This window comes from Zootermopsis nevadensis, unplaced genomic scaffold (genome assembly GCF_977971745.1).
Source record: "Zootermopsis nevadensis isolate Lab colony 2312 unplaced genomic scaffold, Znev_1.0 Znev_ptg000021l, whole genome shotgun sequence".
Taxonomy (NCBI): Eukaryota; Metazoa; Arthropoda; class Insecta; order Blattodea; family Termopsidae; genus Zootermopsis; species Zootermopsis nevadensis.
The window spans coordinates 15,730,825-15,754,802 of NW_028259153.1; the positions used below are offsets into that span (position 1 = coordinate 15,730,825).

General features: G+C 39.0%; 1 protein-coding gene across 1 annotated transcript in view; it reads left to right on the plus strand.

The window, feature by feature from the left end:
* Nucleotides 1-4,578: 4,578 nt before the first annotated feature.
* The window catches only part of tio (zinc finger domain-containing protein tiptop), a 310,616-nt gene continuing 291,216 nt past the window's right edge, over nt 4,579-23,978 (plus strand). Inside the window, exon 1 of the mRNA XM_087353220.1 lies at nt 4,579-4,733. The gene's annotated coding sequence lies outside the window, so the exon portion shown is untranslated. The remainder of the gene's footprint in view (nt 4,734-23,978) is intronic.

Here is a 23,978-nt window from a genome sequence, read left to right on the forward strand (position 1 = left end):
TAAATAACTTGGCCGCAGGAGACCCGCAAAGACTGACAGCTGAGATAAAAGCCGTCCAGGAACCACTGGCTGGCTGCTTAAGAGGACTGCCCTCTTGCTTTGCGTTACTTTCTATAAAGTCATCACATACATTGCAGTATTTTATTATATTATATATATCAGAGGAATGGGTAAGGATTCGGAAGTAGGCAGTCATACACATCATTAGAGAGATTGAGAAAAGCCTCGAAAATCAGCCGATTTCCAGCTGGATACATTCCCGAATACAAGTGTAAAGCTTTACTCTTACAGCACTCTGCCATCTTTAATTACTGAAAGTAGGTACAAGATGCAGTTAAGACGGCTGAGCTAGAAAAAGGATATTGTGAAGTGAATGACCGGCATTCGATTCTCGGGAGGAGCAGGTCGTTTCTTATAGGATTTGAGACTTTCGCGGCGAGTACAATCAATAAAATCTTCTCGGGCAATCAGTAAACCGACGTGTGACAGGAGACTTCCGAGGATCCAGTCACATCGGAACCCTGAAGATGGGACAGAGTTTGTTCCCGAAACGTCGGTTTACTGCGGTAACCATTTGTCGCGGCTGATTGCCCGAGAAGATTTTATTGAGGTCTTTTCTTTTTTTCGCCGTGTTCAGACCATTTGGGAGTTCACGCAACCTAAAGGTAACTGAAGGTTCTTTCCATGTGTAATGCGGTCGGTAAGTGAAGATCACCACTTTCCTACATCTGATACCGAGTAATAGAAATAAGGGTATATTTGTCATTGTGCTTAAACACTAAATCTTGATGGGATTATGAGAGTAGAGTTCAACTTATTCTTAATAGCCTGTGCAATTACTCGTGGATGAAGTTCTGCTCCAACGACGGGCAGGCAGAGACATGCTAATAACTATATGATAACTTTGTCGTAGGAATGAATTTTGTAGAGGAAGGGTTTACCTGAGTCAGTGCTAGGACCAGTAACATTTTCGTCCAAAAAGTGACGAACCTTTGCTTTCGAATGCATGTTTTGCAGGTAGTGTACTCTAGTTACTAGTTACTTTAATTACATATACTACTTATAAATCTATAATTAAGATTACAACTATTATAATACAACTAATGTCATAATTGATGTAACTATAATAATTAACATGTAATTATCTCCTACTAAAGGAAGTCTCTGTAATAACATGGAACCCATTAGTTTATTTCCTAATTAATCGGCCAGTTATTTAGTCTGCCAGCCAGCCAGTGAGTCGGTTAATTAGTTGATCACGTACTTTGTTAGTTAATTATTCAGTTACGCAGTCATTTGATCTGCGAAATAATCAATAGGTTGAGTGAATATTTATAAATTACTTTCGTGGTTTGTTTGTTAATTAGTTAATGCAGCTCGTGAACTAGTGGCGATATAGTGGGTAGAATCAGCCATAAAACTTGTTACGTTCCTTCATTGGGACTGAAAAGCAATCCAGTCGTTGTGGAATATCTCAGACAGTAATTATGACGAGGGACCAGTGATTTACGGAAACCTTTACAAAGTGACACAAATCTCTCGAAATTCGAAACGTTAATGGTGTGTTGAGATCACAAGCAACCGGGTTGAAAACAGTGAGGAGACAGTTAATTCCTTCACCAGTGCGTGAAACAGATGGACGGACATGTGTAGAGTATCCGAGCTGTTATTTCATTAACTGCCTGACTACAGATGCAGATAGGCAAATGTCATCATGCAATTCTTTTTTTGCCCTGCGTAGAGAGCTACAGAAATGTCGCCAAACACGTAAATGGGAGCTGTAATTATAACAAATTGCGGTGTGTCGTCAGAAGGCTATTAGGATATATAGACCTGCACTATTCATTCAGCATCTCTTCTTGTTAAAAGTTCATTGTTTTTGCAGGGAAAAATATTGCATACAGTAAAAAGTATTTTATAGCCTATACCAAACATTAATTGACATTCTCCATCATAAAAGTTTGTGTCTGGTCTCGTTTATATTCGTTGTGTGACGAGTAAAAAGGTACTATGTCTACACCTCAGCGTCTAAATTCCGGAGAAAAATTCTTCCTAAGTAAGACCGTTGTCAATTTACCTCAATGAAATAAATAATAAAAATATGAACTTCACACGGCAGTCTAATTAAAACAATAAATTTTGCAAAGAATTTAAGGTTTACGAGGCTTTATAAGTACAGGTACTGTGATTTTATGGTTTCTTGCGCCGTGAAGATGGAGGCAGTGTTTTCTTTCGAAATGTGGGCGGTCGGGTAGAAAAATATTTTAGTGTATTTAAATAATTTATAATGCACACTTGGGCAACTTCTATATAATTTTATAGACCTCATGGTGACTGAGTACTGTCGAAACATGTAGTGTAATAACAATGGATATTTCACTACAGTGTGAAGAGACTGTGAAAATTGGGGTGTACAAAGTGACTGTGTTTCAAGGGGGGGGGGGGGGGTGCAGAAGAACCCGACTTCGCTGCTCTAGCGCCACTGAATTCTGATTCTTGCATGTGGTATATAATGCTCCACGAAACTTATGTTAAGCTACTTTTCGTATAACGTAAAACAAACGTTTCGGTCGCGAGATTTCTGTATTTAACTTTCGATTTGACGGCGATAACTAGTGAACGACTGGGCCTAGACGTGTTAAACTGAGATCAGCGATATATCGTAAACACAAAAATTCAGTGACATTCTCTCGGGTTATCGGTCGTGTGAGAATGAGTTTTCTTTTTCATTTCATTGACATGAAAAAAAAAATCCATTCTCGTCTCATTGCCCGAGTAAAATTTATTACATTCAGTCATCGTGAGAGCTTCACATTTTATAAACCCATAAATTCTGCAGTGTTTATTTGTATAACATGTCAACAATTAGAACGATGACAGCTGTTAGATTCTTTAGGTTATTTCTGACAAATTTAACGTACCAGGAAACTACATGCTTCGAAGTGCAGAAGTGAATTCGTAATATGAACGTAGTTATTAATTTACAGTACTTCATAGCCTTGCCATTACATATGGACTTAAAAGTTAGATGGAAATTTTCGTCACAAATACTTTCCTGAAGATCTTTATGCATTTTATGCATAATTATTCCAACAAACAAGAATGTTTTCTCAGCTGACTGCCATATTGCATCATCTTAACCTCGTATTTTTCGTTTCATTGCGTGTTCTATGTAATAAGGATGAGTATCGAGACACAATTGAATACTGCTGTTTATGAAGTGTGTTCGTCTCTTGAAAGCAATGCATGGTTACTAGGCCCGACCAGTAATCAATCAGTAGGCTATAGTGCAACCACCACCACCTGTACCACAGCCACCATCATACAAATTGCCTCATTTCGAGACCCAGAACAACAACAGACAAGACAAGACGCACAGACACATCTGACAAATTTATAGCTTTTTCGCGCTGCTAAACTTACCCCCCCCCCCTCCAACCCCTCTCTCTGTTCTTTTACCTCTTTATTCTCTCTTTCTCTTTCTCACTGCCGTGTTCAAAGACAAGCAACTTGAGCGAGAGAGAGAATTTGAGGAGGGTATGCCATAAAAGACATAAATAACAAAATGGGACTCAGATAAAATATTCTTTTCTCCTTGGAGCTTATATCCCCACTCCACGTCGTCAATCAAAGAGTAACGAATGTTAAGACCTGCCCCGTTCTTTGTTGTGTGGTCGGGCACTCTTTACGTTCGGTTGTTTCTCCTTCAGGCTGTCAGATCCCTCAGGGCGTCTTGTTCTGTACTTGTACTCAGTCGTGGCTGACGTTTCTTCATTGGAAAATGGCCGGCATGAATCTAATTCAATCGAGACGTGTATCGGATAGTAGAGGTTGTTTTATAGTGACGTCGTGCTGGGTAAAATTATAGTTACTTAGGACACTTATGCCTTACCACGTAACCCATGTTCGTGTGCATGTAACTAGCTCCACATTTACCGATATTGCATCACCTCAAGAGAACTTGTTTTATTTTTTGATCTACTCATTTGTCATGTCTGCGAGTTCAGGATACAAATGTAAACGTTCAAGGTGTTTTCATTAAATATATCTTAGTTTCTTTATGAAAAAGTCTTCTTTTCAGAACACTTTAAGTTTGTACTTCTTCTATGCTTTTCTCCCTATCAGATTTTGTTTCACCTCGATTTCATTGAATCCTGAATCACTGAACAAAATATGTAACTTCTGTTGTAGAACTTCACTTCACTAAATAAATCAGCCAGTGGATAAATATGATTGGATGAACAAAGATTGATCTTTTGGTTTCCTTAATTTCTCCTTAACTTATTCCGGGCTCTTAAGTTTTATTAGTTGACTGTCGCTTTCTTCCACTTACTTCCCAATTCATTATTCACTAATCACCCCTTAATAAGACGCTATAGAGTCTAAGATATTGACAGCGTCCTTAAAAAGGCCTACAGAAACAAACAAATTCAAGCATCTGACTTCAATCAAAGCCCATGTGGGAGACGGGCCTAAAACGACATAGCTGTGCAAAACGATACACGTGTGTCATTTACATCTTCCTGGAAATTTCGCGTCATTAGGTTCGCCACGTTGGTAGTCAGCTGCAGTCGAAGATGGCGTGTTTTAACAGCGCGGTATTATAGCTTTATGTGCAAAAGTTTGTTTTCTAGTGTTTCTGTTGCGATTTTAGAGTCATAGTTTTATCAACATTGGTAGCCTAAGATTGTGATTAGTTTGCTGAAAACACATATCCAGTGAAGACTGTGTAGGTAAGTTGTAATTAATAATAATTGCCTCGTTAAATATTTCTTGTGTTTTTAGATTATGGTTTGGAAAACAAGTGCAGCCAACTTGGATTAAATGATACCAGGTTTGTGAGTGAACTCGGTACACAGACCTAACAAAACAGAGCATTTCATTTTATTAGTCGATGTATGCTTACTAATGGTAGATTTAGTGCTTTCAAATTTTATTTAAACATGTTTTTGCTTTATAATTGATTGAAATGTGCTGTTTTCATTGCGTTATATTGCTCTGTTTTCTGTCTAGTTCGTCTGTGCCTAATATGTTGTTTCGTGATAAAATGACGTGTTCTGTAAAGTCTGTTGGTATACACAGTGGTAGGTCATTCTAGGTCAGAGCTTTTGTGTTTAACCGACTTATATAGTATGCCATTTTATGCCAGTCTCTTCCACTGTTTTCACAACTTGGCTGATCTACCATCCTAATGTAGATTCATGGTTGATATGCCTGCTAGTATGAGGACGCACAGACCACGATTCGGAACTTAGAGGAAACAATACCTCCAACTTCGGAATATGAAAAGTCTTTCGCTGTCTCTTACAGTTTAGTTGCGCAGACTTGGTTTAGACTGCCAAGAAACAACCAACTGTCGTCCAGTTCCTATTAGTTTGTCCCCCCAGCTCCATGGTCCGTTTTGCCCCTCACATGACTGGCGTAATCGCAGTGGCGTCCCAGTTATGTGTCTTTGCATCATGGTATGTCGGCCCTGCGTTCTGGGTCGGTTGGCCGCAGAAGAGAAAGCTGGAACGAGGGATATGCTCTTGTCTATTTCGGTAGTAAACCGGTTGAGTTATTGTTTCAGCGTGTCACGAATATGATATACGGGACCATCAGGAACTCACATTGCTCGCTTGGCTGTATTTTTTTCTTCCTTCCCCTCCGCGATGCCGCATCGAAGTCTCGCCTCCGGGTCTTACAACGCCCCTCTCCTTCTGCTGCAGTGGAAAACACCTCCGTCCACTAGCGACATCTACGAGAGATGATTGACAACTCATGTGCAAGAATATCAGTGTTTGTTCTCACTCGTTTGTGTCGAAGTAGTAACAGTATTAACCAACTGTTTCGTTGTCCAGTAAATCGTCGTTGCGCGATGTAACCACTTCGTTTCTCAGAGCATCCAGCCTTTGCGTTCGGCTCCTGGTCGACAATTAGGATATAACAAACCGGAGACGAATGAGTCATGCTCAGGAAATAGAGAAAATTACCACATTTTTGTCATAACCCGCACTACAAATTCCAACCAAGAATCGGAATAGGAAAATACTTTCTTTCACGAAATTAAAAAATAAATAATTGCTTACCTTTGAAGAGGGCCTTCTTCAGGGTTGTTGCGCCGTATTGTCTCGTAGAAGTTTACCGACGTTTCAGAGACGCTCGTTGCCATTGATAATAATAACTCAGCAGACAGTCATCTTCTTAACCGTCGTAGTGGGTGCGTAAAATCTGAATTATTTGCCTGTCATTTCCATGGAACAAAGTCCAGTCTCTCAGCCAATAAACGATTTCCCGCGTGTTATGTAAACCGAAGGCTCAGTGTCGTATTAGCAACAGCCCTAGTTCCCCTAATGAGCTTCTTCCAAGACAGCGAAACATTTCATAGCCGGCGTTTACTTTATGGTGAGTTTTTAACACTCGAACTACAGAACCTCCCCATCCGTGGTGCATTATTGACCCTTTAGAAAGATAATGCACAAGAAGATTGACCCAAAGGGGCAGTAGGTGTTAGACAAAATTCAGGGGCCTAACTGTTGATCACAGTAGCGTTCTATTATGCTGTGTTGTACTGCGTAAGATAGAGCAGTGGTATTCAACCTGGGGTACGCGTACCCCTGGGGGTACGCGAAGACATTTTAGGGGGTACGTGAAATTTAAAAAAATTATATATTATTTTATGATAAACACTGAATAATCAGTAATGTAATTTATTTAATTTATTTTAGATGTAGATTATATACTATGTATAATTTGAATTATACACCAACTTTGGGGGTACAAAGTTGAAGAGAATTTTTTTCTGGGGGTACAAGAACAAAAAAAAATTGAATAACACTGTGATAAAGGACTTGCTATGGGCTGTTCAGGAAGTCTTGCTGTGTGTCTGAAGATTTGAAGTTTCGGAATTAATTTAGACTCTGAAGTGTGTAAAGCTTAATCTGTGACGCTTTGACTCTATAATATAATTTTCGCCAGTGCAGAAACCTGAAAGTTAACAGATGTACCCTGAAGGATGGCACCTTCTCAATAAACATTTTAGTTTATTTAACGACGCTATTTCAGTAGCTGGGACTGTATAGCGTCGAACCTTCCTAATATTAGAAAATTTTAGGAAAGAATAAAATTACCTGTAGCTATATTTGCGACCCATTTTGGTGCCTAACTTCACATGTCTGATTAATGATATTCATTCATTATCTCTAATGAAAGGAAAGTTAATACATGTTTTACGCTGCCTTCGTGTTGTTACATTAACTATGAAATAATGATAACAAAAGCTGCATATATTTTGAAGGTGTGTTGTTATACAACAGGATTTTAAATAATTGTCTCTAGTGTTGCTACCAAGTCAGAAGTTAGCTTGGTCGTGTTGCTATAACTCTGGTAAAAAAATCACTTAGTAGGCTATATGGGTCTGTATTTTATTGCATGCGCTAATTGTTGATACCGTGGATTGATTTTGGGAATTTGTTGTCATTACATATGGGTTTCGTGGAAAATGTGGGTTATCATTGATGAGTACCAAAAATTTTAGTGGGGCCATAGACCCTAGAAATATTAATTTGTTTTAAATCTCTTGAGTGGTTTCGGACATGAACCACTGGGATGGGTAGACGTCTTTCAGTTATGTGTTTATTTTATACACCTCATGTAAATAACTTAGAAGTTTGAAATGGTAACGAAGTTGAGAAAAAATACCAACATTTCGTACACAGGCTTAATGTTGGATTTTTTTTATAACATCTGGGAACTATAACGTGATTCAGACACAAACCTGACACATCGCAATGTGCCTACTAACAAGCGTCATTAATTGGATGGAAATATCTTTTATGTCTGTAAATTAATTCCAGTTTCAGAAACCTTCATACTATACATCACAGACAACTGGCAGTAAACAAATGAAACGGCTCCTGATTAGCGTGCAATTGTTCATGCTCTGCGCACGTTATATAGTCGTTAAGAAGGAAGACATTTTCAGTTTTAATATGACACGGCAAGTTTTTCTTACTGGAGGTTTCATGTGCACGCACTCCGTGGCAATCTCAGTTCGCGTAGGAACGATGATTTGAGACCGCATGCGGCAAGACACTGTAAATGAAGCTAAATTGAGTTGAAAAGTATTTCTGTTTATACCGCCACTTTGTCTGTTTATTTGCTTTTTCCTTACATTTTATTTCATCTTTCTACCCCCCCCCCCCCCCTCGTAAACAGGACTTCCAGCCACACTAATTTATCCATAAGTGCGATTAAAGATCTTATTTTAGTTACTCTTGTATTATAATCAGTAACTAGGCCTATAGTATTCACAAGTTTAAACCGATTGGAAAATGAAAAAATCTTGGCAAATCTCGCACAACGAGCGACGGTATTACCAAATTTGGTCAATTGTACTGTTATTTTGGGTTTCGCCGCTGTGTAGACTCGGCAGTAGATGTTTCGGAGAACCACACTGTCCCCATCTTCAGGACTGTACCCAGAAGAACAATATTATCATCCTCACCGTCGTGGAAGCCTACAGCCTCAAACCTGGCCAATGATTGCTTTCTTTCAATAACAGTTTAACTTTAAAATCGAAGAAAAGGTTCTTATTAGGTATTATTACAGTGTAAGTAATGTCGAGATTTTGGTGTTCATGTTGAAATTTACTATTTACCAATTAATCAACCCTACGGAACAGCCCTTTTTTGAAATTTCCCGCCCTTTATGGAACCCGAAGGTCCACTATTGTGTTTACAAGAGACTGCCAACTATCGCTATCCTGAGGCAAATGAATCCAATCCTTTTGCCCCAAGACCCATTTTAATATTATCCTCCCATCTAAGCTCAGGTCTTCCGAGTGGTGTCTTCCCCCAAAGCTTTCCAACTAAAATTTTGTACCCGTTTCTCGTCTTCCCCGTGTGCGCTACAAATTAAGGATAACTGTGTTAATTTTACAATAAACGAATATTTGTATAGTGCGATATAAGCTTAAGTTAATACTGGAAAGTTTCTTAATCGTCGCTATTCAATTTCTGTGTCCCGCTGCGCGCTTATTTGTTATGGTAACTAACAGTCTTCACATTCGCCTTAACTCACTGTATGCATAGAATAATAATAACGCACCGGGAGAAAATGTCGACGCTCTAAAAAGGACGTACGAAGCAGCGAGCAACACCATCCTGCTTCTTGCTTGTATTCCCGTGTAAGTTATGACTACCGAAACCATTCTGTAAGAAAGTCCGTCATGCATCTAGCCTGACAGACACACATACACACACATTATGCACACATAAAGGGTCACGTGGTGATGGAGATAACGCCGTACCACCATCATCCGTGAGTTATTACTCCCTGTAATAAGTAACAATCATAAATCCAAAGTACGCATACAAAATAGTTTTCTGCTGTTTCAGACTTCTGCAAGCTGAATGTATGTGTGTGTGTGTTCTGTTGTGTTCTCCACAATCGCATCTGTTTCTCTCTTTCCTCCGTCGCTTTCCACCATCTGTCTTTCTTCAATTCCCGTGTAATGTTAAAGGTTGCATTAGCCTATATTTTACAATGCTATAGATCAGATCATGTTGCAGTCTGCTTCAATTCATTGCATTGGCCTTCATTTACATCAACATTAACTATATCACGAAGCGTATACATTTCCAGCTTAAATGCTTCGAGATATGGAGAATAAATATAAACATAGGTAGAATCTCAAATCATAAAGGTTTTTTGAAACAATTGTGGTCTTTGATAAGTTCTGTTGTAAACAAAATGTGGCTTTATGATGAATTTGGGAACAAAGAGAGAAATGAGGGAAAGTGGAAATTGAGGATGAACTAAAGGAAAGAGGAGAAGGAGGAAGAGAATGACGAAAGGAAGAAGAAATAAACACAGGAATTCTGAGGATCAGAACTTGACGTAAGAAGAAGATTAGGCCTAATTATACAATTCATAGTCTCTAAAATAAAATCTTTTGGTATGAAATTTTATTTTCTATGAGAACTCGATCGGTAGGTAAGAGTGAGGCAAAACACTTTTCCAGAATTTTATAACGCCACAGTCATTTGACTGTAGCGAAAAAAAGAATGTTTACGTTGTTTGTAGATCTGTTGAAACATATCAACATGCAGGTTTCGCGTATCACGTTATAGAGATTCAACAAAGTCTATTTCGCCCCAGTCACCATGATGTTATAACTATATTTCTTCAGAAGAATTTCTCTAATAATGTTTACATACTATGTAAATACGTGCCATCTTTTGTTACTGCACATTCCTACATGAAATGTCACTTCCAAATCGCAAATTTGTAGTACGTAATATTTGTAAAGTTAATGCAAGTGAGATCAACGACAATAACGGTACGTCAGTGGCGTATTAAGCAGTACATACCGAATTTGAAGAAAATCCGTCTATTAGCGTCAGAGAGGGGACACACAGATGTACAGACAGGCCATATTAGCGGCTCACTAAACCGGTCTGGAATAGGGATGGCTGCTAACACTTGAAAAACGAAAAAGAAAAGCCCCCACACACTGGAATACATCAGAAACGATCGGATAAAATGCGTCGTTAGCCAGCTCCGAGCAGCCAGGCGTTGTTAGCCAGCGATATCGCCCTGATGATGGTTGCAGTAAGGACCTCTGAAACGTCGGTAAATCTGCACGAGACTACATAGTCATGCTCAAAACAGTGATTGCTTCCGTAAACATTATTGAGCTGGAGGTGAAGTAAGTTAGTTCCGTTTTCTCACAGGTTCGAACCAGAATTCTGAGTGTCATTTAGACCAGTTGGTGTTCAACCTGGGGTACACGTACCCCTGGGGGTACGCGAAGACATCTTAGGGGGTACATGAAATTTAAAAAAAATTATTTAATGATAAACACTGAATAATCAGTAATATAATTTATTTTATATGTAGATTATATACTATGTATAACTTGAATTATACACCAACAACTTTGGGGGTACAAAGTTGAAGAGAAATTATATCTGGGGGTTCGCTAACAAAAAAGGTTGAATACCACTGATTTAGACGATCTTTGCCATTTTATGCGTTTAACTGCTGCCTTCGTTGGCTGGCACAGATAGGGTCAGTATTTGTTGCGACTCCGACGAGGACCTGCTGCATCCAGCAGCACCACTAACAGCACTAATGCGTTTTAAGAGCTGGCTGGGGACACCAGTCAGCGTAGGAAGCTAAGGACGAGACAATGGAGAGAGAGAGAGAGAGAGAAAGGGAGGGAGAGAGTCAGGGACAGGTACTTTGTCACGTCTCCAATAAATCCCACAACAGCAGCAAACCCTGCGCTATTGTCCGGAGTGACGTCACTAAATTATGGTCTCTCTTGCTATTCCTTCTCTTCACTGGACATTATCTTCAGTTCCTTTAGTATAAACGCATGTTGATGAAGTAGCAGATAAACATGTTCTCTTTGTAAGTCTGTTTCATAACATTAAAAAATAAAGGAAGGGTGGTAAATCGAACTTTGCAATTACGCCGGCCGTGTTTCCTGTTTACATTAGAAGTGTCTGAAATTATTTAGAGAAAAAGGCATTAGATATCCATTTTAGTTTAGATGTTAAAATGCTCCGAAATGTTTAACACGAATATGTGAACGGAAAAATAAAGTTGTTATTCTAAGATTTCCTGTTCTCACGGCAGCGAGTGTGAAGATGGCTGTCCTTTGGGTTGTTGCACCCTGTAGTCTAGCAGAAGTTTGCCGATCTCCCATAGGTGCTTGCTGCCTTCGTCATCAGGGCGAACGTAACAATCTAGAAAACAGCAGCAATCGTCCTATTTTAGTAAAGTTTCTGTTCAGAAATGGTTGGCTAAGTTGCAGAATGATTCCTTTAAAATTTCTACTTCATTACCCAGACGGAAATGCTTAAATGAAGTGTAAGTTCTATGTGTAACTTCTCGTTTGCACTACGGTTAGAAATGTCTACCTAAATATGCTTGCGTGTTTGCTGATTTCACTTGAGAGTTTGTGAAATTCTCGCCAGTTTTTGGACAGTGTTTGTTTTTGTTCAAATATAATTCCCGTGCCTCTACGTCAGCAATGTTGGCACTTACCACAAGAGTCCAACACTGGTTTAGAAGAAGTTAAGTTGGTATATATTTACCAAGAAAACACGCCATGGAGATGTATGGGGCAGTGAAGATGTAGTTCTACAAGAAACGTAAGGAATTGTAATGGTTTTTCATTTTAAAATAAAAAAGCCACCACTCTCCAAACATCTACACGTTCCTGATATCTTGGTGTTGAAATTTTTAATGAAATACAAGAAAAATATAACGATAAATCTTCCCATTATGGGCTGTCTTTGTCAACAATATAACCTGTATGTTAGACCGCATTGAAAAAGTTTGCTACTTATTTCGGCGACAACAGTCAAAGAATAAGCCGTATATTCTGAACATAACTAAGAAATATAGTTTTATCTGCAATAAATGAGTATCAGGACCACAGAGCAATATAAACTCGCCAATACTGGATTTTTATAAACATATCCACTCTCTTATCCGCTCTTATTTCAACGAAATTTATGTTTCTGACGTCTCAGATCTCTGACATGGTATGAACTAAATCAGATTTTACATTGCAGTGATTTCGTATCGCGTTGTGTGCAGAGCTCTCGAAGCTGCATATTACATGGCCTGTGCTTATCGTGCAGTCATCCAGTGGCCACAGTAGCTTACCTTATTAACGAGACCAAATCCGGATTCTCCGCTCATCTCACGTCATGCTTACAATAAATTGCTTTTCATCGAAATCTCTTACTTGACATGCAAAATGTTTTTAATAAGATCGAGCGTATTAGAAAGTATGACGGTTTATTTTCCTACCAGTGTATAGCCCAACGTGGACTAATTTTAACACAAAATACTGGAAAACTGCTTTCTAACCTGTGGGGCTCAGATTCATAGTGAAGAATGGAGGTTGGCACGAAGAAGATATTGCAGGTTCTCACGGTGATTCTATAAGACGACCGTATATTTTGCACTAAAAAGTGTTCAGCGAATTAATTTTAATTCATATCGGTCTAATAAGGCCTACTTCACAAAGAGATAACATCTAAATGTATTAATTCTATTATAAAACGAGCAATTATATAATTATATCACAAAAATCTGTAAAATATTTACCCTTTGTTTCTTTCTTGTCATATTGCAAATAGCGAATCATCTGTTTTAAACGATACAGCATCGTGTAATTTTAGTCACTCTTTTGCTTCGTCTCTAATTTTGCCTGCTTGTCCAGACACCAAAGCAGTAATCTCGTGAGATATGATAGCATCGAATGTGCGAAGACCCATATGTGCTTCACCCTAATTATACATATATTTTATCTCAATTAGATACAGGGTGTCCCACGATATCCCATGCGCCAAGGGACGGGTGGGTCCATAACAAGAATGAATGTTTACTACTAACCTGTCCACTTTGGTCTTGAAGGGGGAATTAGAACATGATTTACAAGGAGTAGAACTTATGAGCATGAGAGGAAGGTCTGGGAACTACAGCCGTGTTGATGTACTCAGAAATCTGCTTATCCCTGTAGAGACATCGCTTGTAAAGTTTTAAGTGTGGCAGCACTAGATTCACCAGTGAAAAACGGAACGTGAGTGTCAGTTATTTTAGTTGCATATATTGTGCGGTAGACAAAACACTGTCTAATTTTTATACAATTAGTCTGAAAGCCGATTATATTAAACCAGTCTTATTCTAAACTCTGGAAAGTAATTAGCTCCGGGCTAAACGACCAGAGTTCGATTTCCGGCTCAGACGGACGGAGTCTGGTACCCTCAGGCTCATATCCAATGGGTACCGGGGGACTATTTCCTTAGGGACAAAGGAGTCGAAACGTGAAGCCGACCGCCCACCTCAGTCTTCTGCTGAAGATAAAATGCATGGAGTTTCTCCTCCACTCCCCTTTACGTCTTTATGACTTACTTGCAGCAACAATTCTTCCTATATAAACTGCTGTTTTGGTATAAAAATACGTGGGGCGTACATACGTTAATTACGTGAGATTTGAGGTTCTCTCGACTGTGAAGAGTCGATACTATTCTATTGAGTTATAACGCCTTGTGAACTGTCATTGAACCCGAGACCACACGGCGTCACAACACAGAACAACAGTATCGACATTAATTAATTATGAAGCCGTGTAATATTAAAGAGTTTTAGCCATTCGAATCGAACATTATTTGTTTTATTTCAGTCTTGTAGCGTGATTTTACTTTATTTCTTCATTTGTTTTTGTAAATCCACCCATTTCTCTTTTTTCTTTGATAGACAAAGAGGCAGTTAGTGACACGAATTTAGTTATACATCTCGAGCATTCTCTTTAGAGAATGGTGTGTGAATTTTATGTTGTTCTTTACCTACGAGGGTCCATTTGATTTGAATCGTTACGAGTGCAGTGAAGGCAAATGAAACTGGCGCTGAAGCAATGAGTTTCAGCGAGCGAGCATTCTCTCTAGGGAACCGATCTTTGCAATGGCTTCTCTCTTTCTCTCTGTTCTCCTTGACGGATGGACCGAGTGGCGATGCTGACTCTGCTGACAGATTTACGGCCCCACGGCAGCGGGGCCCAGTGGTGAACAGGCCCCACCGTGGGCGACCTCGTCTATCCCCTTTCAAAAGTTTAGAACTCTCAGCCTCTCTGCAACAATGTATCAAGTGCGCGAATTCGCGGTGCTGGGACATTGGTGTTTAACTGACCGACTGGTTAAATTACTCTCCACATTAACTAAACCGAACAAGTATACCACCTAAATAAACTAACGAATGAGTTTTTAAGTAAGTGCCGATAACAATTCTTCATACGGAATTGTGTTAGTGTTTTTTATTTCAGAGGCCTGTGGGATCTGAATTTCTCCCGGCGGCGAGAATGTCGATGTTTGAAGATGACTGTCTTCTGGGTTGCTAAGCCGTGTAGTGTGGTAGAAGTTTGCAGGCATTTCAAAGGTGCATAGTACATCGCGTTACTTGTAGCCTCGAGAACCTTAAATCTTATCATGTCGATGTTTGCCTTCTGGGATTTAACGCCGTGTAAACTTATAGTTAGATACCGTTTAGAAGGAACTTACTGTCTTAAACCCTGAGTATGTAGACCAGGGGTGGCCAACCCAAATGATCTTTCGGGCCACTTTGGAAATGCATCATAACTCCGCGGGCCACATATAAAATTATATATCCCCATATTAGATTTAGATACACTATAGACATTTTTTTTGAGTGAAAAATTGAAACATAATGAGTTATTATTATTGTGTTTACTATTATTCTTACATGTAAACATAGATAATATAATAATAATGATAATCATTATAAAATAAATATATTTTGTAAAAGTGTGATGAATCTCGCGGGCCGGAAAAATGTTCAAGGCGGGCCACATGCGGCCCGCGGGCCGCGGGTTGGCCACACCTGATGTAGACAGTACGTTTCTCCGAAACGTTGGTATCTACCTACAAGTCTAGATGGCGTTACAACCCAGGAGACAAACATCGATGTCCTCGTTTATTTAGTTTTTCTAATTGCTGTTATTTTCCTTCACGTAGAAAAATATTTTTTATAACACGAAAAGTGCGTTTGGGTTTGTTATTTTCATTTGGAAATCCATTCAGAGATGAACATGTTATAAATTCTGAAACGAGTGTCAGAACGAATGAAACTGGAGACGCGAAACAATAACAACAAATTCGCTAATAAAATGCGTAGTTTCCACTTGACGTGCGATACTGAGGCTGCAGTCAGCAATCCCGGTCTAACTTGCATATCGTCGTAGTTAATCTGACCGCGTGTCAGTCACTGATAACTGCCACAGATTGCGGATACAAACCTCGTCAGTTCAGTCAACTGACTCCATATGTTCGCGCTATGTCCACATTGATAGAACCTGGCGCTGCTTAATTGATTACTGTAAAAATCCACGGTATGATGACATTGAGATGACTTGGGGTTAATTCTACGATATCAGGAACTTTGCACGCGCGTGTTTGTAATTTATTTATGTAGACCTGTGTATGTGGGTATCTATGCATGTATGTGTGCATGTATATACGTACATATGTCTTTGGTTGTGTATTATTTTTTTTGCATATTTTTAGCTTATTTACTAACGCTTTAAATAGCTTAGCTATATAGAGTCAAATTATATGATGACCAGTGAATAGTGGATCAGGAAGGATGTGGAAGTAGGCGCGAGTAGCCTAGTTCAAGGTCATCACGCCCTTCCGACACTGAGGGACTGGTGAAAAACACGAAAATCCTCAGTTGTGGTAGCCGATCTTCGGGATAAGATACTGACTGGTCGTTCGTTGATCCTCAATAGTGTACGAAGCAGGAATGCCAAAATTTGACCGCGACGTTCGGTGTGTATGCTTGTGTATGCCTATAGAAATGCATGAATTTATGTGTTGTTCAATCAGCGTAATAAAAATGAATCCTTTACAGTGTTTATATGTGGGGCATAGGACACATCACAACATAGAATAGTGTCTACCTGTTCGTAACTATAACTGCGTCGTCGTGTTTGTAGACATTTCTGTCCGCCCACCAGCTCCCTTGGAACATACTACATCCGCGTGATTGGCATTTGTTTGATGATTTTGAGTGACGCAAAGTTTCCTGTGGTCCAGCGATGACGCGGCGCCACGGATTCCGTAGGCGGAGACTGGCGTGCCAAACGGCTGTATTTCACCCCCAGGTTTAAAGATGGCGGGCGGTTTTAGTTGGCGGGGTCTTCACACCCCACTCCAAACCTCTTGACGGCTATAAATCTCTGAGACTTGTAATCACACTCCCATAAATATGAATCCAGCTGTGAGCAGCAAATGATGGATTTCCGGGCCGATTAAGTTAGGAAAAAGAGAGGAAACGTAAAAGGCAGGATCGTAATAAGCCTCCGCCGCCCCCTCTGATTCGTTTCCTCTTTCCTCCCAAAACTCTTTAATTGTATTGTTGCATTGTCGTCACCGTGTGCACAGGCTGCAGCGTCTGTCAGATGCTGTCGAAAGACAGCAACGAATCGCGTGGAATAACCCACCCAACATGGCGCTGTCTTCACGATGCTATCTATCGTTTCAGTGTTCTTCTTCTTCTCCTCCTGCTTTATCCCGAACCACGCCAAGCTTGCCAAATAAATCTTTATTAGATCAGCAGTAGCATTAAATAAATATTTACCGCGTTTCTTCCTAACGTAAGCAAATTATATACAGAGGGAAGTCCTAATAACTTAACGTGAAGACGCAATTTAATACATATCCCCAAGTCGGAATACAATACCTGCTTTTGGGGGCACAATGCATGAAAACACACGTGTTCAAAATTGTCCGATTATCGTTCCGAGAGGCAGGCAGACTGCGCTAAATTGGCATATGTCACGGATAAAACTGCATAGAAGCATTGAAATAACGTATTTCTCGCATTGTAGAAGAAATGTTTGAATTTTATGGAATTGGATTGCAGTATTTACTCCACACCAAGTGTAAGTTAATGCTGTGGCTATGACTCCATGCTCAGGAATCACATAGTTTCCTGTTTTCCTATTACAAGTAATTTGATAATTATATTTGCATGATTCGGTAGTCAGATCCTTGTTAGCAAACATGGAAAAAGTCTTGTGTAAATGAAGTTAGAATAAAATTGAGAGGCGCTTTAGATTGTGCACCCTACCTCCTTGAAGCTCTGGAATGTTTCAGGTCTCCACGTTGTCTCATTAAACCCCTCAAAGGGCGGATGTAATGACTATTTTAATCTCCAGATGGAGATATATCAACAAACGTCTGATCTTTGCAAAGGACTGATTCTAGCCGCCATGTAAAAACAGAGTCCTAATGTGTGGGTGTATGATTTGGCGACAATAGCAGAATGAGAATTTTGCGCACAGAAGGATCGTACGAAATTCACTCCATGAATGTCTTCATTTAGAGAAACACACTTTTGTTGTAATAATGCCCATAATATCTAGATTTCCGTTGTTAAAAATCACAGAATAACTGCTTAGCTTTAACTGTTATGAAGTCTAGATACGTTTCTTTAACTGATAATTTAAAACATCAAATGGGACCTGTCTATAGAGTCCAGTGTTTTTAACCGAGCTATGTCGTGCAAAACATTCAAGGGTTAGATGTTGGTGACATACTTGATTACTTCTGGGTTATTACGCCGTGTAGTCTGGTAGAATTTTATCGACATTCGAGGGATATTTGCTGCTTCCATGATCAGGCTGGTGACGAAACGTCGGTAAACTTGTACCAGACTACACAGCGCAACAACCCAGAAGACAGCCGTCTTCAGAATCACCACCGTGAGAAACTCAGATTTTATTAATCACCTTTTATCCTTATTAATACGTATAAATTATACATACTCATGTCTGTGGATTAAGTAGAAGGTCTAATCGGCTTCATATGTTTTTCAGTGCCACCAACTGTCTTATTTCACAGTATAATTTTACCATCTTAGTGCCCGAATAGAACTTGCTGCTACTGTTGTAAACGCTTGAATGATATCACTCAGAGCCGGCATATAATCTGCTTGTTTGAGAGTAGAGCCATTCCCATCGAAACTTGCTTGGGAAAAGCTAAATGTGTATCTGATCATAAACACAATATTTTATTTTGAATTTTGACAGGCATTTAGAGATGATAATTAAACCGAAAGATACAAATGTCGGACAAGTTTGGGAAGTCAGGAGAGAAGAAAAACGACAAGTAAGCAATTATTTGAGTCGCGTCCATTCACAGACAGTCCCTCTCTCTCCCCCCCAACATATATAATAATAATAATATGAAAAAGTATTTCTACCAAAGTTATTAGCATGTAACACACAGGGCAGGGAACCAAACCTGCATGCTGTGAAGGTAAAAGAAAAGAAAAAAGAAGGATCCCATATTCCGGAGTCAGCTGAAAGAGGATATAATTCACTCAGATTCTTGAAAGGACCTGCTGCGAAGATGGCCTCAAAGTCAGTCAGATGTTAGTTTCGATTTGAAGTACCAGCATACATATAGAAATACATACACGTGATATACAGCTACAGAAGATATCCAAGCGCCTTGACCTCAACCCAAATCTAGCTGGTATTTATAGCCATATATTTTTTCGTGATTGGTGCAGGGTTTCTCTTCTTTCCTTTTATGTTTTCTTGTAAGCGTACACTCCTCCCTGCTACAAATCAAAAACTGTGAAGTTGAAACCAAAAGCTCTGAGAGACGGCTTCACTTCTTTCCACTTTTTAATAACTTCAGGCCTCTCATTAAGGAACCCTTTGCGACGGACGAATCAGTCCTACGGTGAGCCGATGCTAGGCCTTTATGTTTTCATTCTTTCTTCTTTACCGTGACGTACTTGTCTGCCTTTTAGTTTCTTTCTTCTTTCGTTTTAATTACAGTATTTATTATTACTTTATTTTTTTCTGTCTACCTACCTGAGGTATCTAGTGGTATTTTTAAACTACTTTAAAACAGGCCACGATCACTTATTGATACGTCATTAATAATTTATTACTTATCCTGATCTAAAAATTTCTTATTCCGTGCTTTGGAGTTGATCGAATGTAGTAAAAATTTAGGCCTGCTATTACATGCGAACAGTTTTCACCTTCTTTGTCGCTGCCGGCGAGATTGATGATTTTCTAACCGATGATCTCGCTTCTGAACAAACAGAGCAGATGTGATTGTGTCTTCTAGTGTCGGAACCTGGCGGTGCGGTAAACCAAAACTGCATCATCTGTTCCTGCGTCAGTTGTATGTTGTTTCCAGAACATTTTAAATAAAAGTGGGGTAGAGAATGGAATGGGAATGAAAATAAATAGGCCTGTCTGCAAGTATGAAGAGGGCGGAACCAATGGTCAGCGTGTGTTATGAAATTATTGCTGTGTAGAGTAATTGCTTTAAAGTAAAACCCATAATAGATATATAAATAATTAAATAACGAAGGAAAGAATTAAAATAATAAGGAGTGGAGGTAATAAGGAAGATAATAAATAAATATAGGAAGGGAAGACAGAGAGAAATAAATAAATAATAAAAACAACTTTTGTCTCCTTTGAGTGCAGTATCTCTACTGTTGTTTACAACATTAGATTGGAGCGAACATTTTGATTATTGTTCTTAGAGTATGAAATGAAATACCATGGCAACGAGGGTTGACTGTTTTAAGTTACGTAATATTGTAGGATTTTAGGTTTTCACGATGTAGGAGTAGGCTATCTTGTCGGCCGTCCTTCGGCAGTCATGCCTGAATTTTGAGAACCTTTATTATATTTCTGATCATTTCACCTTTCCGCCTGAGTTGAGCTCACATGGGTGTGTCTACTTTATTGTGCTGACGAGTGAATGGCCCAGCCTACGTGTTGCGATATTATGCACGCGCAGATATTAACAGATTGATTTTCTACTTGAAAGTGTAATAAAATATGAACAGTTCGTTGAGACATTCACTGTCACACCAGCACTGAATAAGTAATTAGTATGATCTGCAGTAAGTGTTCCCGAATTGAGGTTCCGAGACCGCATGGGGCTACTTCGAAGTGACTGTGGCTTGGTAAGCTGCGCTTAAAAATGCTGGCAGACTACCAATTGTTCGCATTGACTGGATATACTTTATGGATGTACATCATGCAGTACACGTAAATATAATAGCATTAGTCGTTGTTTCAGGCACGATAGTCTAAATTCTATTTGGTACTTTTAAACATGTTAACCCCTTTGAAGCCGAATTTCTGGAGGGAGGAAGAGTATATTATTATTAAAGGGTTCCCAGGCAATGCCCGCTCATCCCTCCGCTAAAGAAAGAATGAGTGTGTAGATGTTATGGCGGTAAGCAATAAAAAGCTTAAAATAAAAAATCCGCCTTCTCTATCTCAAGCTTTTGAACCCGAAGCTAGTCTAAATAATATATAAATATTTAGTCCATCCCGCAAATGAAATAAAACGCTTCTGCATTACAAGGATCAGTTGGTTATACTGTTTAAAGAAATCATTTCTGTTTATTCTGGGTGTCCAAAGGGTCCAGCTGAGTAGGAAACTTCTTCGCCTGTCGTTTTATTAAGAAAATACTGTTTCCGAAACCTAGTTTTGAAGAAAGAAGACAACGATTCGTAATACCTAAATAATTATCATGTCTATGGCAACACACCATCATAAGAAATTGAGATTTAGCATAAACCGATGTATATGTCGTTAACGTTTCGATACTCGATAATAAAGAACGGCAGTTTATCGGCCCGTAACTCCCTGTTTCAAGTTTATATCTGCTTGGTGGCAGTAGTAGGAGTGCGTTTGCTTCTGCATGTATGAACCATAAAACCAAATTGTATAATTCTGTTGATGCCGTGCCAATGTCATCACCATGCTTAATGCGAGGGAGCCACGAGACCTCGGGCACTCCACCTAATTGGCTTCTACTCTGATGATATTTTAACTATGAAAAAAGTCTAATTTCTTCAGCACTGAGAAGTTGTCTGTTCAATTTCAAGATTCGTATTAAAAAATGAAAGGGATATAAGAATGAACGACTCGACAGGGTGTTAAAATGTGGCTTGTTCTCCATCCGCTACCCCTGATTAAACTTTTATTGCCAGGAACAGCGCTCGAAGGAACGTCATGTTGAGATCCAATAACATTTCGGGGCTAATTTTGTATTGGACCGAACGTCGGGGTGTAGTGGTTGGCATTCATTTTTAACATTATGGAATTACCCGGTTTAATTATTTGATTCTTATGTAAAAAGATAATGCTGAATGGTGTGTAAGGATCTCATATGAGACGTAATCATTTTGTACTTCGACGTTACATAATATTTGCAGCAGAGAAATCATCGTAAAAAACAGTCGAACCTTAAAACAGCTCAATACCGCTTTCTTTTATCTCCTTTCTTGTTCTCTTAAGATCATTGTTCTGAGAGGTTCTACAATACTCATTATCCAAGGTTTAAATGTTAATGAATCTTCTCTGACATCCTGGGCTCTAACATCTCATACATCCCATACTTATGCACTACCTGCAAATAACACGCCATCGCAATGACAGCTCTTGTTACACCCAAATATAGCCAATAGAATATCTGAACGTTGTTAATTGTCTATAATATTTGTTTGTAGCTTAACCAAACCACGAAAGTAAGTCAGAATCGTTCCAGTTTTTCGTTTTTCATTGTGTTAGCTGGGACGGTTGACATGAACGCTGCACCCCTGTTTAGTACCATTTCCAGTCGCACTCATCCTCATTTTGCATTATTTTAAGGAAACAAAGCGAGTGATTTGACGTTGTACCTTAAATCTTATTTTACTTGGCAATTGAGGTCAATAGCCGGGTTTTAGGGTCATTTGGACGTAGTGAGTGGCCGGCAGGCGATCACACCCACTTCAACTGTTTCTTATCTTCATTACATGTTACCTGATATTTATATTCGTATCATCATAACATTTCACTCCCTCAATCTGCTTTATCTTGCGAATGTAAAAGTGACATACATGCTAAAGCATCCTCCGGAGGAAACAAAGAGGCTTGTATTCATTTCCAATAAATTAATCACCAATCAGGGTTTGTAATGGAGGCATGTCGTTTTCTTGCTTTGGGGTAAGAATTGAACCAGCTTAGTGTGCTTTAGAAGGTTGACCGCGATTACTCGATGTTCTTGTAGTACGACAAAGTTTTTGTTCACATCGATAAATGTATCTTGTGGCCTGTGGGATATAGGGCTGGAATAAGCTGGACTCGTTTATTTTAGAATCTTTGCGTACTTCTAGATTGCCACGTACTGTCGTCATTAAATGACGTAATATGTAAACCGTGAAGGAATATTACTGTACTCAGACACACATTACGGGAAGTCAGAAATTATTTCTCTTGTATTTCTTTAACTGTTACCTCAAAAATAATGTTACATAAGAGTTACGAATCCTAATGAGCTTTACTGTTTCGTTAATTTTATAAATTCGAACAATTATCCGTTCTTGAGAAAAGAAGGAAGTTCGATTTGAGATTCAAATATTGTATGATTAATGATTAATCGGTAAAATTAAAGTAGTTTGATAACGTTTGTGAAAACTTCCACCAAATTTATTTTTTCGAAATCCGTGTCTTTTTTCAGAGATGGAACGTGCAATGACGGACACCATATTCACATTAAGGTTAATTTTATGTGCTTTGTGCATAGTAAGCAACTTGTTTTCCGGGTTGTGGCCTTATTAGGGGTTTCCATACTATCCCTTCGTCGGACTGACGTCCCAGAAGCATGTTAAATAGGGCAAGGATACAAATAATTATAGCAACATTAAGAGTAGTCCCTTTCTTTATTATCACTTTAAATTTGTCCTGTTATAACACATCTTATGCAGAGTCTCCATGGCAATTCATAGACGTACATTTAATTTGCGAAATTCTTAAATTTTGTTTCCAGGAAGTGTCAGGTTTATTGACATTGTTAATAAAATATAGTCTCCAGGAAATTTTACAAGTGTCGGAAACTGTAAATTAATCTAAGGATCGAGAATTTTAAGAATTTTTATGAACGTATTGTGTAATGTTTTTGGTGAAATACGATTACCATAACCCCCTCCCCCTCCGGAATAGGTCCACTTCCCACGACTACATCCTGAAGTCACGTCATACTGGTTGAGGAAGAATTTTCTAAGGGTATCGAAAGTAAAGCTAGAAGCAGAAGGAGCAATTTTCTTCCCAAGGATGCTGACTGCCGTCACGTATCTGTAATGGTTGAAGAACTGGTTTCTTGTGTCGTTATATTGACGACTGTCCTTATTAATTCATTTCCAATTTTGTTTTGTGGAATTTCCGAAGATAACATTAGAACTAAAGTGGATTTCTGGAGTCACTTAACTAATGAGTGGATAGATTACTGCTGTTTGCAGGAATTCTGACCAGCTACACCGGTTTAAAAGCAGTTTTATGGACTTTGGTTTTGGAAAGGCGATATAATTTTGTTGCACAGTCTTGATAAGTTGTTATGTTGTAAGCTAGATTAATGACACAGGTGAA